This window comes from Dreissena polymorpha, chromosome 3 (genome assembly GCF_020536995.1).
Source record: "Dreissena polymorpha isolate Duluth1 chromosome 3, UMN_Dpol_1.0, whole genome shotgun sequence".
Taxonomy (NCBI): domain Eukaryota; kingdom Metazoa; phylum Mollusca; class Bivalvia; order Myida; family Dreissenidae; genus Dreissena; species Dreissena polymorpha.
The window spans coordinates 4699468-4712908 of NC_068357.1; the positions used below are offsets into that span (position 1 = coordinate 4699468).

General features: G+C 31.4%; 1 protein-coding gene across 5 annotated transcripts in view; it reads right to left on the reverse strand.

Moving 5' to 3' along the window:
* LOC127872807 (papilin-like) overlaps window positions 1-12062 on the reverse strand; it is a 353664-nt gene extending 341602 nt beyond the window's left edge. Inside the window, exon 1 of one of the 5 annotated variants that reach the window (XM_052416218.1) lies at window positions 11700-12059. The gene's annotated coding sequence lies outside the window, so the exon portion shown is untranslated. Of the gene's footprint in view, window positions 1-986; window positions 1065-11699 lie in introns of those variants that run through there. The other 4 variants (XM_052416221.1, XM_052416223.1, XM_052416220.1 and 1 more) reach the window with 4 other exon arrangements.
* Between the last annotated feature and the right edge of the window lie 1379 nt (window positions 12063-13441).

Consider the following 13441-nt stretch of genomic DNA (forward strand, 5'->3'; position numbering starts at 1 on the left):
CATTGTAAGATATTGTTTGCTGTTTTAAACACATATACGGTCATATCGCGGAGATTTAGTTAACCTTACCATGTGTTCATGTGCGAACTCAAGTATTCAAATGCTCTTACGACTATGTGCTCATACCTACTTTCTGGAATCATCATGAAATTATTGCCGTACTTAACAAACAAACATGCCTTAGCTTATTGAATTAGCGAAAAAACAATAATCAAAAGAGAAAAAATATATATTTATGCACATGGGCATGTAAAATAACGTCCGTCCACAATTATAATTAACTTACGAAAGGAAACGACGAAATATAAAGTTTGGTATGATATACTTGTGAAATTAAAGAGCATAGTGTAATTAAAGAGCATGTCAAGTTTTGAATATATCTGCTGAAACGTAATGTTATAACCCACAAATGGTTTACTGTAACAGAACGTTTTTTTAAGATAAGTGGTACAGAGAATACACTTCGAACATCTTTTTAAAGATATTTCTTGTTATATTTGATCGAGAATGTAACCCGCCTCCCAGATTCGCTGAATGGATCAATTTTCCCACGGGTACTACTTCCCCTTACCCCAAAATGTTTTTTCGTACCCAAAATATTTTCGTACCCAAATTGTTTTTCCTACCCATTTTTTTTTCGTACCCAATGTTTTTTCCTACCCAATTTTTTTTTCCTAACCACATTATTGCTCGTACCCATTTTTTTTGGCATAATTTTTGTACCCAAAATTTTCGTACACATTTTTTGTCTTACCCAAAATTTTCGTAACCACATACACAATTGTGGTGATGTAGATAAACTTAAATTGACGCTTTTATATCCATCCTTTTCAAAAGCATCGTCACACCAGTACTGTCAGTATTTTGATTTAAATGTATTCAATGGGTCATTGAGTTATGTGATCATCAAATACAGGTCTTTTGTGTGTTTGTACATGGTTTAAGTGTAACAAGCTCACAAAAACTTTGATTAAAAATGTACTTACCGTAATTATGTATGTCAGTTTACGTTAGTCCTTTCCGACCGTTATAAATCGTAATCCAAAGTATTTTTCGCTGTTGCACACAAAACCAACGCACACTATGAATATTTAAATCTCTCTTTTTCGGTCATTGCCAGAAAGACATATAGACTTACTTAATGTGCCAGTCTGGTAACCAAAATAGGTGATGTATGGGGTAATACTAGATACACTAATTTATTTGCTGCTGTTAACACATTGTTAAGGCGGTTATGTAATTTAAGAGGTATGTTCAGCGTTAATTCAATTTAAGCTTCTTCAATTTTAAAGCGGTGATATTGTCAATCGAGCGATGAGAAAATACTACCGGAATGATGCGACACAGTTATCAGTAAAGACAATTTATACGGTCTATTAAAGGGATCTTTTCACGCTTTGGTAAATTGACAAAATTGAAAAAAGTTGTTTCAGATTCGTAAGTTTTCGTTTTAGTTATGATATTTGTGAGGAAACAGTAATACTGAACATTAACCATGCTCTAATATAGCCATTATATGCATATTTTGACGATTTTAAAACCTAAAAATTATAAAGCGTTGCAACGCGAAACGATTGAATAATTTGGAGAGTTCTGTTTTTGTCGTTAAATTTTGTGTAACTACGAAGATTGCTTATATAACGTATAAAATACGTCAAGAATATGTACTCGGCGGAATAGCTCAGTAAGCTAAAGCGTTTTTACTTCAGGACTCTGGCAGGACTCCAGGGGTCACTGGTTCGAAACCTGCTCCGGGTAATGTTCTTCTCCTTTTTTTAATTTTTTTCTTGATTTTTTATTGGAGCTTTTATGATCCAATGTTTACATTTATCAATATAAAGCATTTAATGAATAAGTTTAAAAAATGCCAAAATCTGTGAAAAGGCCCCTTTAAAGGCGACTTTACAACTAAATTTTTTGTTCAGCTTAAACATACGCTTCAACATAGTCGCGTTAACTTATACTCGTGAATATCGCATAAACCTACAATAACATTATTGTTTGTTTGTTGATCCGAGATAGCCATTATGCAGTATGTAATACATTTACGACTGCTGTATAAAGAAAGTTAAACAAGATGTAAGAGCAAGAGTATCTTAAGACCTGGCATATGATTGAAACAATTGTATTTATAGAAAGCGTAAGGAAATAAGTGGAACCATTTAAACATGAAATTATATTCAACTCGCATACTTATGTTTTCTCAATAGATTTAGCCTGTTTATTTTTTTGAAGAAAGTCCATGGTTTTCGGAGTTGGTTAAATTCATATTACTAAATTTTCACGTGAAAATGAATACGTAGAAAGTCCTTCGGCTAGAACATCAAACATATGAATGTTCTTGTTTATTGTGTAACATGTACAATGACTTCTTTCAACTTTTCGTTTGTGCAGAAAAAAGCCGCATACTGTTTAAAGCAGTCTAAACCCATTAATTTTGTTAAGCAAAAAAGTTGTGATAGTCATCAAAAAAAAACTACAAAATGGTTGATTTTACGCTTTGTATTACGCTTTGTTTGTGGTGTCCAGAATACATATAGATCAAAGAACCTACAACGTTGCAGTCACTCATGGAATGAATAAACAAACGGTTCAAAGTAAAACGATACACAAGTCATACCATACTATTTTTTTTCTTTGTACACTTGGCATCTTGACTTTTCCGCCCTTCCCAAAATAAAATGCATCATACGTTTAAAATATTTAGAAATAGTTAAAGAGTAATATTGCATACTTTGATTCATATATTAAAACGTTCCGCATAATGCTTTGAAACAATTCAATTACTTTGTTTTCTTTTTTAGATTAACAAATCAATAAAGGTGGTGAATTATTATACTTTCCAATGCGATGATCGAAACAGTGTGATAATTGTCAAGTTGCGTTTGGTTTTAAATAAAGGGCCAGGCGATATTAATCAGGATTTGGACAATGATTGATACATTTTAAAAGCGTGAAAATAGTAGCTTATATAAAAAATATACAGGAACATGTTATATCGATGCTTACAATACGTAATTTTCGTTGTAGCATTGATTGCTGTTGTTATCAGTTTTAAATTGCTATAAATTATGTCTCAAATGTATTCACCGGGACTTAGAGTTTAGTGATTGTTACCAAACATCTTTTTTTTTACGTAAACCAGCGTAAACCCATGAATCCCATCAATGATTTAACAGAACCAATCATTTTTGCCATAATGATGTTGAATCGTCCGTTTATTAGTATATTTTGTAGTTGTTTTTTTTAATAAAAACTTAATTAAGTGACGGGTATTTCAGATATTCAGGTCGCTACTAGTTGTCTAGGGCTATACATTGTTTTGTTATGCAGACACATAACTCGCTATAAATAATTTACCTGGAACATATGTTTATAAACTCACCGACTTACTATTCGTTTGGCAATAGTTCGAGGAAATTACAATGTCAACAAATAATTAAAATAAACCATAATACGGTTTAAGTTTATACGATATAAAACATACCATCTAGAAAAAAACCACACTAAACAATATACATCCAGGAGTTTCCTTCTTGTTTACTATATATTCACAAAATCTACCCAAAAGAACTAGTCTTAAATAGATCGTGTATATCCAATACAGACGCTGCGTATTTAGACTTACATTTAACTATTAATAATAATTTGATCAAAACTAGTTTATACGACAAACGGGACGATTTTAACTTTGAAATTGTGAATTTTCCGTTTCTAGATGGCAACATCCCTAAAGGACCTTCCTATGGTATTTACATTTCGCAGTTGGTACGTTATGCCAGAGCATGTTCGTGTATTAAAGATTTTAATGATCGTAATCTAATATTAACTAAAAAATTGCTAAAACAAGGCTTTTTGTATCATAACTTAAGAAATAAATTTGCTAGATTTTACTCTAAGTATGGTGATTTAATTTCAAAATATAATGTTTCTTTAAAATGGCATTTAAATAATGGAATCTCCCATCCATCATTTTACGGAGATGTTTTGAAGCGTGTCCGCAAATTAAAATATGTTAAACCAAATGTTCATATTAAACTTTTCAATTTAATTAACTTGTTTTTATCAAAAGGATACGATGCTTATGTACTTAAAAACACGTGTTTGATGGTTTTCGATTCACTATATCTTTCTTCCCTTAAAATTTGGAATCATTAGTGATATTATAGGCATTTTTCACTGTTGAATAAAATTGTGTCATTGTGTCGTATGAACAAATCTGCATGAATACTACATTATAGGCATTTGTCACTGTTGAATAAAATTGTGTCATTGTGTCGTATGAACAAATCTGCATGTAAACTACATTTGGACTCAAATCGTACATCAAATCATTTCTGTCTTCAGTTGTCAAAACACCTATATACTGTTTGATTCCAATAATGTCGCTTTAATGGAATTACCATTTGTATTCATTTGCTTCTTAATATTAAATCACGTAAACTTGTTTTATTAGTAATACAGCCCGATTAATATTTTTATTTAGTACTGCCCTTGGAATTTGTTCACGTCATTATGCCATTATGGATTTTTGTGACGTCATACGACCGACTTTCCCAGTTGTAATCTACATGCATAGGTCATTGGGTTTATAACGTTCCATTTTATTTATATTTTCTCTCTGATAGGCGTTTCTTGTTTGATTTAATTATTTTTAATTTGTTTAGCAGTCACATAAACAACCAAGCTATGTAATATGGAATTTTTACACCCATTATTGCTGCTTCTTCCTGTATTTGCGCGATGATTATCTGAGATATTAACTCTATGATTCTACATTCTCAAATCTTTTCTATAAAGAAGGAATGTAGTTGACAATTGTTAATAGTTTTATTTGATCGTTCGTCAAAAAGTTGTAATTCTGTTACTCTTGTATCTTCAATGCAATTGAGTAATTAAATAGTAATTAAATTGAATGCGTTTTAATTCCCTTTTATTATTGTTTAATTTGAGTTACAATGCTATGACGTTAAATTTTATTTACACTTGAATGTATTATGAATATTGCTGGGCCAAGTGTGAGGTTGAGCGCTCTATAACCAGGTTTAAACCCCCAATGCTTTGCATTGACCGTTCCAAGGCGGTGACCCCAGCTTTATTCATATTTTGTGTTTATGTTGGTTTGTATTGTGCTGTATTGTGCTGTTTTGTACTGTTTGGGCAATCGGTCACTTGCCTTAAATAAAGGACCAACTAATTGTTTTTAATGAAAATTCAGTACTGCTCCAGCAGCTGGAGTTTCACTTCTTTATATTGACTAACCGTTAAAATGGAATTGCTTTAAAGCTAGATTTACATGAACATTCTCACTATTTGATAACTTAATTGACTTTATTTTCAATTTTCAGAATAACTTGATAATATGTATTCAACACTGACTGTATTCTTATAAGATAAGTTAAACGTTTCAAGATGAACTATTTTTTATTATTCTCGTTTCAAATTGTTTCGTGAAATGTGTATAAAAATTAAAAGAAAATTTAGAGTTTGCAAATATGCTGCTCTTCATCTACTTCATATTATCTTCGTTATCATATGTCTAAAAATAAAACCAAAATTTCCTTTTTTTTTCAGATATCTCTGCATTGTTTCAGACGGTTGCACGATACTTTAATAAATTACAGTACACCTTCCACGAGATAGAAATCATGGCCTTAGAGAACAAATATGATAATATATAATTTATATCGTCCTCGCTTGTGTTTAAAATTAAGTGAATGGATGGTTTATGAAATTGGTATTCAGATACAGGCAAATATGTTTGTCTTGTATAAAGGTTTGCTATATAATATTCTCTACTTTTTTGACTCAGTCAATACAAGGCAGGTATGTTACTTATTGACGCTCAGAAATCTTAATCCAAAATGTATTTCTTCGAAGCACTGAATCACTACGCACAAATGAAACATTAATACCTCTATATTTAGATTATTCGAAAAAAATGCGAACACATATAACTGTCCCCTTATAAAAATATTTAATTTATGTCGTTATAATATATACACTTATTATTAGCTGCTTCTAACGCATGACGAATGATGTTTTGTCATTAATCAATTCAAGTTAAAACTCGACAGTATTGAACAATAGCGATGAAAACATTAGAACGAAATGATGAGCCACTGTAATTAGTGTAGACAATTTATACGGTCTATTTCAGACGATTTAATGCATGTGCAAGTTATGTATACACGTGAACATAGCGTGTACTATACATTACCTAATAACTAATTACATCGATGCAGACACTAGATTTATGTTTTCGAATGTGTGAATAAAATGTTTTCGTCTGTTGTTTTTGTTTTTAGTTCACCGCAACGTATTATATTTTATATTATACATCTAAGCATTGTTCGTATGAATAAAATTTTTAAAAGGAAACATCTTCGTCAGCAGAAGTGAATAATGACTCTTAATAAACGGCAAGTGGATACATCTCGCAAACAATCAAGGGGAACATGAAGACATCACTTTAAAAACCGGACTTTATTTTATGTTTCTTGAATTTAAGTTTACGTATGTCTTTTGCCATTATGAACGTAGATGACATATTAAACTCGAAATCAAATTGAAGCAGTCCGATTTAATTTTCACATATTGAACTCCAAGAAAACCCGTGCAATTGTAAACCTTTCGTTAATATCATGTACGTATATTATGTCATTTTATAACTTAATGAAAACGTCCTGATTTATGAAACCGTTTGCTGTCTCATATACTACTTGTATATTATTTATATATTTTTATTATTGTTTTCATACAATGTCGTTCTTTATCTTTTATCAAGTTAAAATAAAAAAATTGTCGTGATAACTTACAAGCAACCTTCAAAAAGCTTTTTTTGCAAAACAAAGCAATTTTGAAATAAACGGTATAATTATACGAAGAAAACCACACGCCTAATTGGCGGTTACACGCTATGAACGTTGTGTTTTATTAATTACTATCAAATGAACGACTGACCTTGTATAACATCATAAGAATTATCAAAGCACAGTTCAAAATAAAACCAGACAAATCATACAATGCAACCATAAAGTTGTTGCCCTTAGATTTGGCATGCCTTTCTTAACGCCCGTCCCCAAAGTATGAAATTCATAGTCAATACATTATTCTACAAACCACATATCACCAAGATTTTCGTGAGAAATCATGCGTTTTGATATGCATAATTGTTTTAGTAACAATTTTTGCATTATTTAACTACTTAAACGGGTTTTCCTACCAAGCAAACGATGTCTATAGTATTGCTTTAATAATCTTTTTTGCGATGCTATATAGATAAATAAGTCAATAATTTTGAACATCTTCGCCTCGACATATATATTTGGTGTATACATTAAGGGAACGTTCATGTATCAAATCTTAGTACCTATAAATAAAAGTATACACCAAGTATTTTTAGATTTCGTGTTCTATTCAGAAAAATAAAATAAAAGATCCAGTAGTATTATCTAAACTCAGCAGCACACACTGTTCTTTGTTTGTTACAAATTATTGAATTAAGTACGACGCTATTTTCCCAACCGCGATTTGCTTCTTTTCGGGATTACAAGTACAACACAAGTACACTTAGAAAAACAAATCATTTGTGTCATGATAAGACAAGACCGAACGCGGGAAATGTATTCTATGACAAGACAAGGACGAGAGTATCAGGTTGCAAATCTCGACCACTTGGTGGGGATATAAATGAGGAATGATTTGATACGTGGTCTATGGATAAACGCACAACTTTCTTAACATGAAAGAAAAAACACACAAACTGAGTTGTATTCAAACAGTAAAAACAGCTTTTATTAATATATGAGGAACATGTTTTACGAAAAAAGTTCTTTGGGATTTGACATCTATTCAAATTTACCTCTGATGGAACGTGTATAGATACGCAATTCAAGTACATGGTCCACGATTTAAAATTATGTTTTATTCGATTTGGAACGTGTATTTGTTCATTACATATTTTAAGTCAAAATAAGTAATTGTCGCGTTGGGTATTTATGCTTTATCCTGCGGGGGACAATATATTTAATTGTCGATTACTGTGTGACTGTGGAAAAAAACATAACTTGAAAGGATACAAACGGTCATATGTACATTGGTGGACTTCGGGGACATCAACGTAATGACGTTAAACGTTCCATCATTAGCAGTTTTTCAGTATCAAATCATGTTTACAATATAAATAACTACAACTACAATAACTTACAGAAAGGGATTTATAACAAAAATAAAACATACATATAGAATGAATACAGATTTACAATCCAAATGTCAAAAACACATTGCAAACTTATCTGCACACTGCATTGCATAGATGACAACTTTGACATGTTCTGTTCTCATGCTAAAGCTAACCACATGACAAAGAAGCCGTGCAGTCTTTATATGGTAGCGCGCATCATGGAATTGACAGTTTTATCATCGCGTTCATAATCGCACAAACACAACTAAAATAAAATTTAATAGTTTATTGAAAAAAAAATCCCGGTTTTTATTGCTTAACAACTTTAAATGTGATAAGCCTTTAACATTGCGTTTTGAATTGTATGTTGTTTTTTATTTTTAAATGTTGACACACATCGTCATATGCATCCAAATACCTCTGTAACAATGGCATGAAAGACATAGCGTAGCTTCTTTAACAACAAACTGTTCACCTCACACACATGTTTAGCACGTTTGAAAGGTTAACATTCCCCAAACACATTCTGGAATACTGCGCCACGTTCACTTGACGTTTCATCAAACTAAATATCTTTTTTACATAACAATAGTTTGTTGGTTATATATGTTTCATTCATGTGTTTTGTAAGATTGACGTTGTAAAATGCAAATCGTAAAAATCTAAAGACCTGCGGATTTACCATTGCACACCCTCTCTCTCTTTATATATATATATATATATATATATATATATATATATATATATACATACAATAATGCACCAAGATCAAACGTGCGGTTAAAATGTTGCTGAGTGTATGCCCAAATTATAGCCTGTATATGATAATTTATTTGACGTATGTAAATTTCATTGCATATTTGTGATTATACAGCCACTTGTATGCACTGAACCGCATACATTGCAATAAAAGTGTATTGTTAACCAACGATGGAAACAAGTAAATGTGTTATTGAATGCCTCTATAATTTTCACAGTTTATTACAGCATTCAAATCAAAGATATTTTAAAGGCAATACAATTTTACAAGTATATATTATCAACTAAAAGTCGGCGAACACGCAATCAACACCTTATTAGCATTGTTTGAACACAGTTGCAAAGGTGAAGAGTTGTAACTTATTTCACTCAACAGGCATGGGAGATAGCCGTTGTGTTTGGGATCAAATATAAAGCTAGCAGTAATTTAATAAGATTGCTTAATTTTAGAGAGCGAATGTTTTATCTATATCATATGATAATTTAATTTTCAGAGCGTGATAACAGCATTATATACAGTATAATCATATGTTATATATAATGATGTTATCAAGCGTTGAACATTTGATATTCTAATATATGTCATTTTCTTTCCAGCATTTTTGCTGTTGATGTGAATTTGAGTAATGTTTGGGGATCGCTTAGTATGTGTAAGGATTTCAACGCATTTAGAATATCAATGGAAATATATATTTAACATGAAAGTTTATGTTAATCACATTATTTGTTATATAAATTGATAATAATCAGATTACGTTTCTAGTTCAATTGATCTGAAAAACTTTATCCTTAGAGCCCAAATTCGTCTTATAATGATAGTAAGCTTCATTAACATCCACAGTGTATGCCTCTGTGGTGTCCGACAGCGGTGTTCTATGATTCAATTCTGGCTGCGACTGAATTTGCAGACCCCATCCCTGTGATATTATGGTTTTCAATTCTTAAGTTCAAATAATTTTTCCGATACCGAATCCGCCATTGAAATTGCGCAAACGGGGTCATGTTTATTAAGTTCACATTCTTTCGAAAAGACTCGCGCAAATACTGCACTTTTTTCGACTACTTCAGTTCATTTATTTTTACAACTGCTTTATACAGACATTACGAGAGGTCACCTTGAATATAATGTTTATTATGTAGAGTGTTCATATAGCCGAGTTTGCACACTACGTTTATCAACACTATAATTGGCGACAAAAAATTTCCCCAAGCTATGAATATAGATATTTTATTATTTAAATTGCTCTAAATTATGTCTTAAATGTATTCACCGGGACATAGACTGACTGTTACGAACAATCTTTAAAACTGTCGTTTACGTAAACCAACTTTAATTGAGCAGAAAATGAGCGATAACGCGTTTACTTACAATGTTATAATCAGTTATGGTTTATATTTGAAGCCAAACATTCCATTTTTATTGACCAGATGTCATCAAAATCCTTATGTTTATTCGCTGATACACTTCAAAGCCACTCGCAAAATCAGTAACGAAACGCAAGCTTTGTTATCATGAATTACAACCGCAAACACATATCCAGTAAGAAATACAGCAGTATTCCTTTTTATTAGTGTTGCTATTTATGTTGAAAAATAAACTGTTATGCAATCTAAGGGAATGGGTTAAGGTGTCCAGTATAAGTTAAATTTTTGTGATGACACCATTTATACTGATAACATATACGACATAATTACGGAGATATTGTAGCCGACATAGCATATACAGATACTATTCTGGTACCAACTATTTTCACAAGTATTAATAGTGAAGGTCTTGCATCCATCGGAGTGCTTATGGTTTCATCTGCTCTTCAAATTAAATTGTCTCCATCAATGGTTAGACAGAACAAAGCATTTTTGTTAATATGATGTTGAATTTTCCGTGTGTTTGTTTATTTTGTTTTAATGCAAACCCAATTTACTGACGTAGATATAATATTTTAGGTATTCGGATCGCCAATAGTTATCGAGCGCTTTACTTTTTTCAAGTAAAAAAAGAAATCGTACTTTATCTGAAACATATGTACGATAAAATTTTGAGAGCTTTGTGGATTTATAAACTCTTTAACTGACCATGTGCATGGAATTCTTTTTAGCAAATTATGCGTCCAACAAAAAAACGTCTCAACAACAAACAATGGTCTGTGATTTTATCAGTAAGTTTTAATATGTTCTTATCATATAACGTGTACCGTCTAGTCTAAACAAAAAAAAACACTGAACAATGCGCGTCCAGCAGTCGCCTGCTTATTAACTTCACTTAACGTTAAAAATTACTATATTTAAGTGCTTGATATACTTAAGCATGCACCGTGTTTGATAATTACATTGACTTTATTTTCAATGTTCATTACAACCTGATAATATATTTTCAATACTTTTGACTGTATTATAATAGTATTTGTTTAACGTTTCAATATAGACTATTTTCTAATTATTCTTGTTTGAATTTTTCTCGAAATGCGTTCACAAATAAACTTAAATGTAGAGTGTGCAAATATGTTGCTCTTTGGCAACTGTATATTAATATTATACATATGTCTATTAAAATAAAAACCATAATGTCATATTATTTCACCAATATCTCTGGATTATAACATAAGGATGCACAATGCTTACACAAATTAGTATGTACATTCGACGAGATAGCAATCGTGGACGAAGATAGCGAATATGATAATTTATTATTTAAATTGTCCTTGGTTGTATTTAACATGAAATGTATGGATACATTTTTGCTATAAAACAAACTCACCTATTTCGACTCTCAGTCAATTCAAGGCAGGAATATTTCTTCCCGACGATCAGAAATCTTAATCCAAAAAGTATTCCTTCGTGACACAGAATCACTTCACACAATATGAAAAAATCAAACTTCCATATTTAGTTCATTCGAAACAAACAACTTTAAACACATACAACCTTTTTGGTGTATCAGTCTCCTAATAAAGTATTTCACTTATGTCGCAATACTATAAACACTAATTATATGCTGCTGACACCGCATTAAGAAGGTTATTTTGTTATTTATTGATTGAAGTAGGCCTCGATAATATTTACAGCGAGAATTGCCACAATAGCGATGAAAACATTAGAACGAAATGATGAGCCACTGTAATCAGTGTAGACAATTTATACGGTCTATTTCAGACGATTAAACGACTGCATGTGCAAGTTATGTATACACGTGAACAAAGCGTGTACTATACATTACACAATCACCGCTTGCATCGATTCAGACACTAGATTTATGTTTTGAATGCTTGAATAACATGTTGTTTATGTTGTTTTTAGTTCGCCGTATAATTTAACGTATTAAATTATATCTAATGTATCGAAGCGTTGTTCGTTTGTTTTTCACAAATGTAACAGAAAAAAATCTTTGACAGGAGGAGTGATATTTTATGAGCAGAATAATTATGATTCTTAATTAGTGGAAAGTAAATATACCTCACAAACAATCAAAAGAACCATGAAAAAAAAATTGAGCCATCGCTTAAAAACAGTTAATACCAAACATTCAGAGAGACGGGAAACAATTTCACATGCGCTTGAATCTACCTGTTTGGCTTTATTAAGAAATAATGTATTTGTGAGTTAATGATTATGGAAATACAGCATCGCTGTGCCCTACCATCTATGCAAAGGTTGCATGATTATAGGACCTCCTGGCCGGCAATATACCTGTGATAACAACGTTGTTTAATGTAAACTGATTCAACAGAATCTGAATCTGAGACATGTCTTTTAAAGTGTTTAAAAAGCAAAACACTATAGTGTCCTGAATTGTATTTGCTATGGTTAAATAAAATATTGACGTATCCAAACAAGACCTTCTCTTCTGAGTATGTTTCTTGGGTTTAAGTAAACGGATACTCAGTATCCTATGACATAATGAGCTTACGACAAACAGTAAGATCATGTGTTCTTATAGAGATATACTAGCAATATACTTATAAGACCATATTAACCTTAAAGTCAAATTGGATAAGTCCGATTCTATTGTCACATGACCATTATATTATCTGCAATAAAAATAAGTGCAATGTGAACCCGTTGTTAATATAATGAACGTATACTATGTAATTTTATTAATAAATGAAAACTTCCTGATTTGTTTAACCTTTCGCAGACTATCATAAATACTTAAAATATGTATATGCTATTTTTTATATTTTATACAAATAAACTTTAAATGTTCTTAATAACTAAAAGTTAACCTTAAAAAGCAACCTTAAAAAGTTTTTGTGCAAAACAAAAGCAATGTTGATATATACGGTAAAAACATACAAAGAAACCACGCGCCTAATGGACGGTTACACGCTATGAAAGAGGTGTCTTATGAATGACTATTAAATGAACGCCTGACCTTGCATTACCTCATAAGAATTAGCAAAGAACAGTTAAACATGAAACCAGACAAAGCATGCAATGCAATCCTTTAGTTTTTGTCCTTGGATTTGCCATGCCCACTTTAACGCCCATCCGCAGAGAATA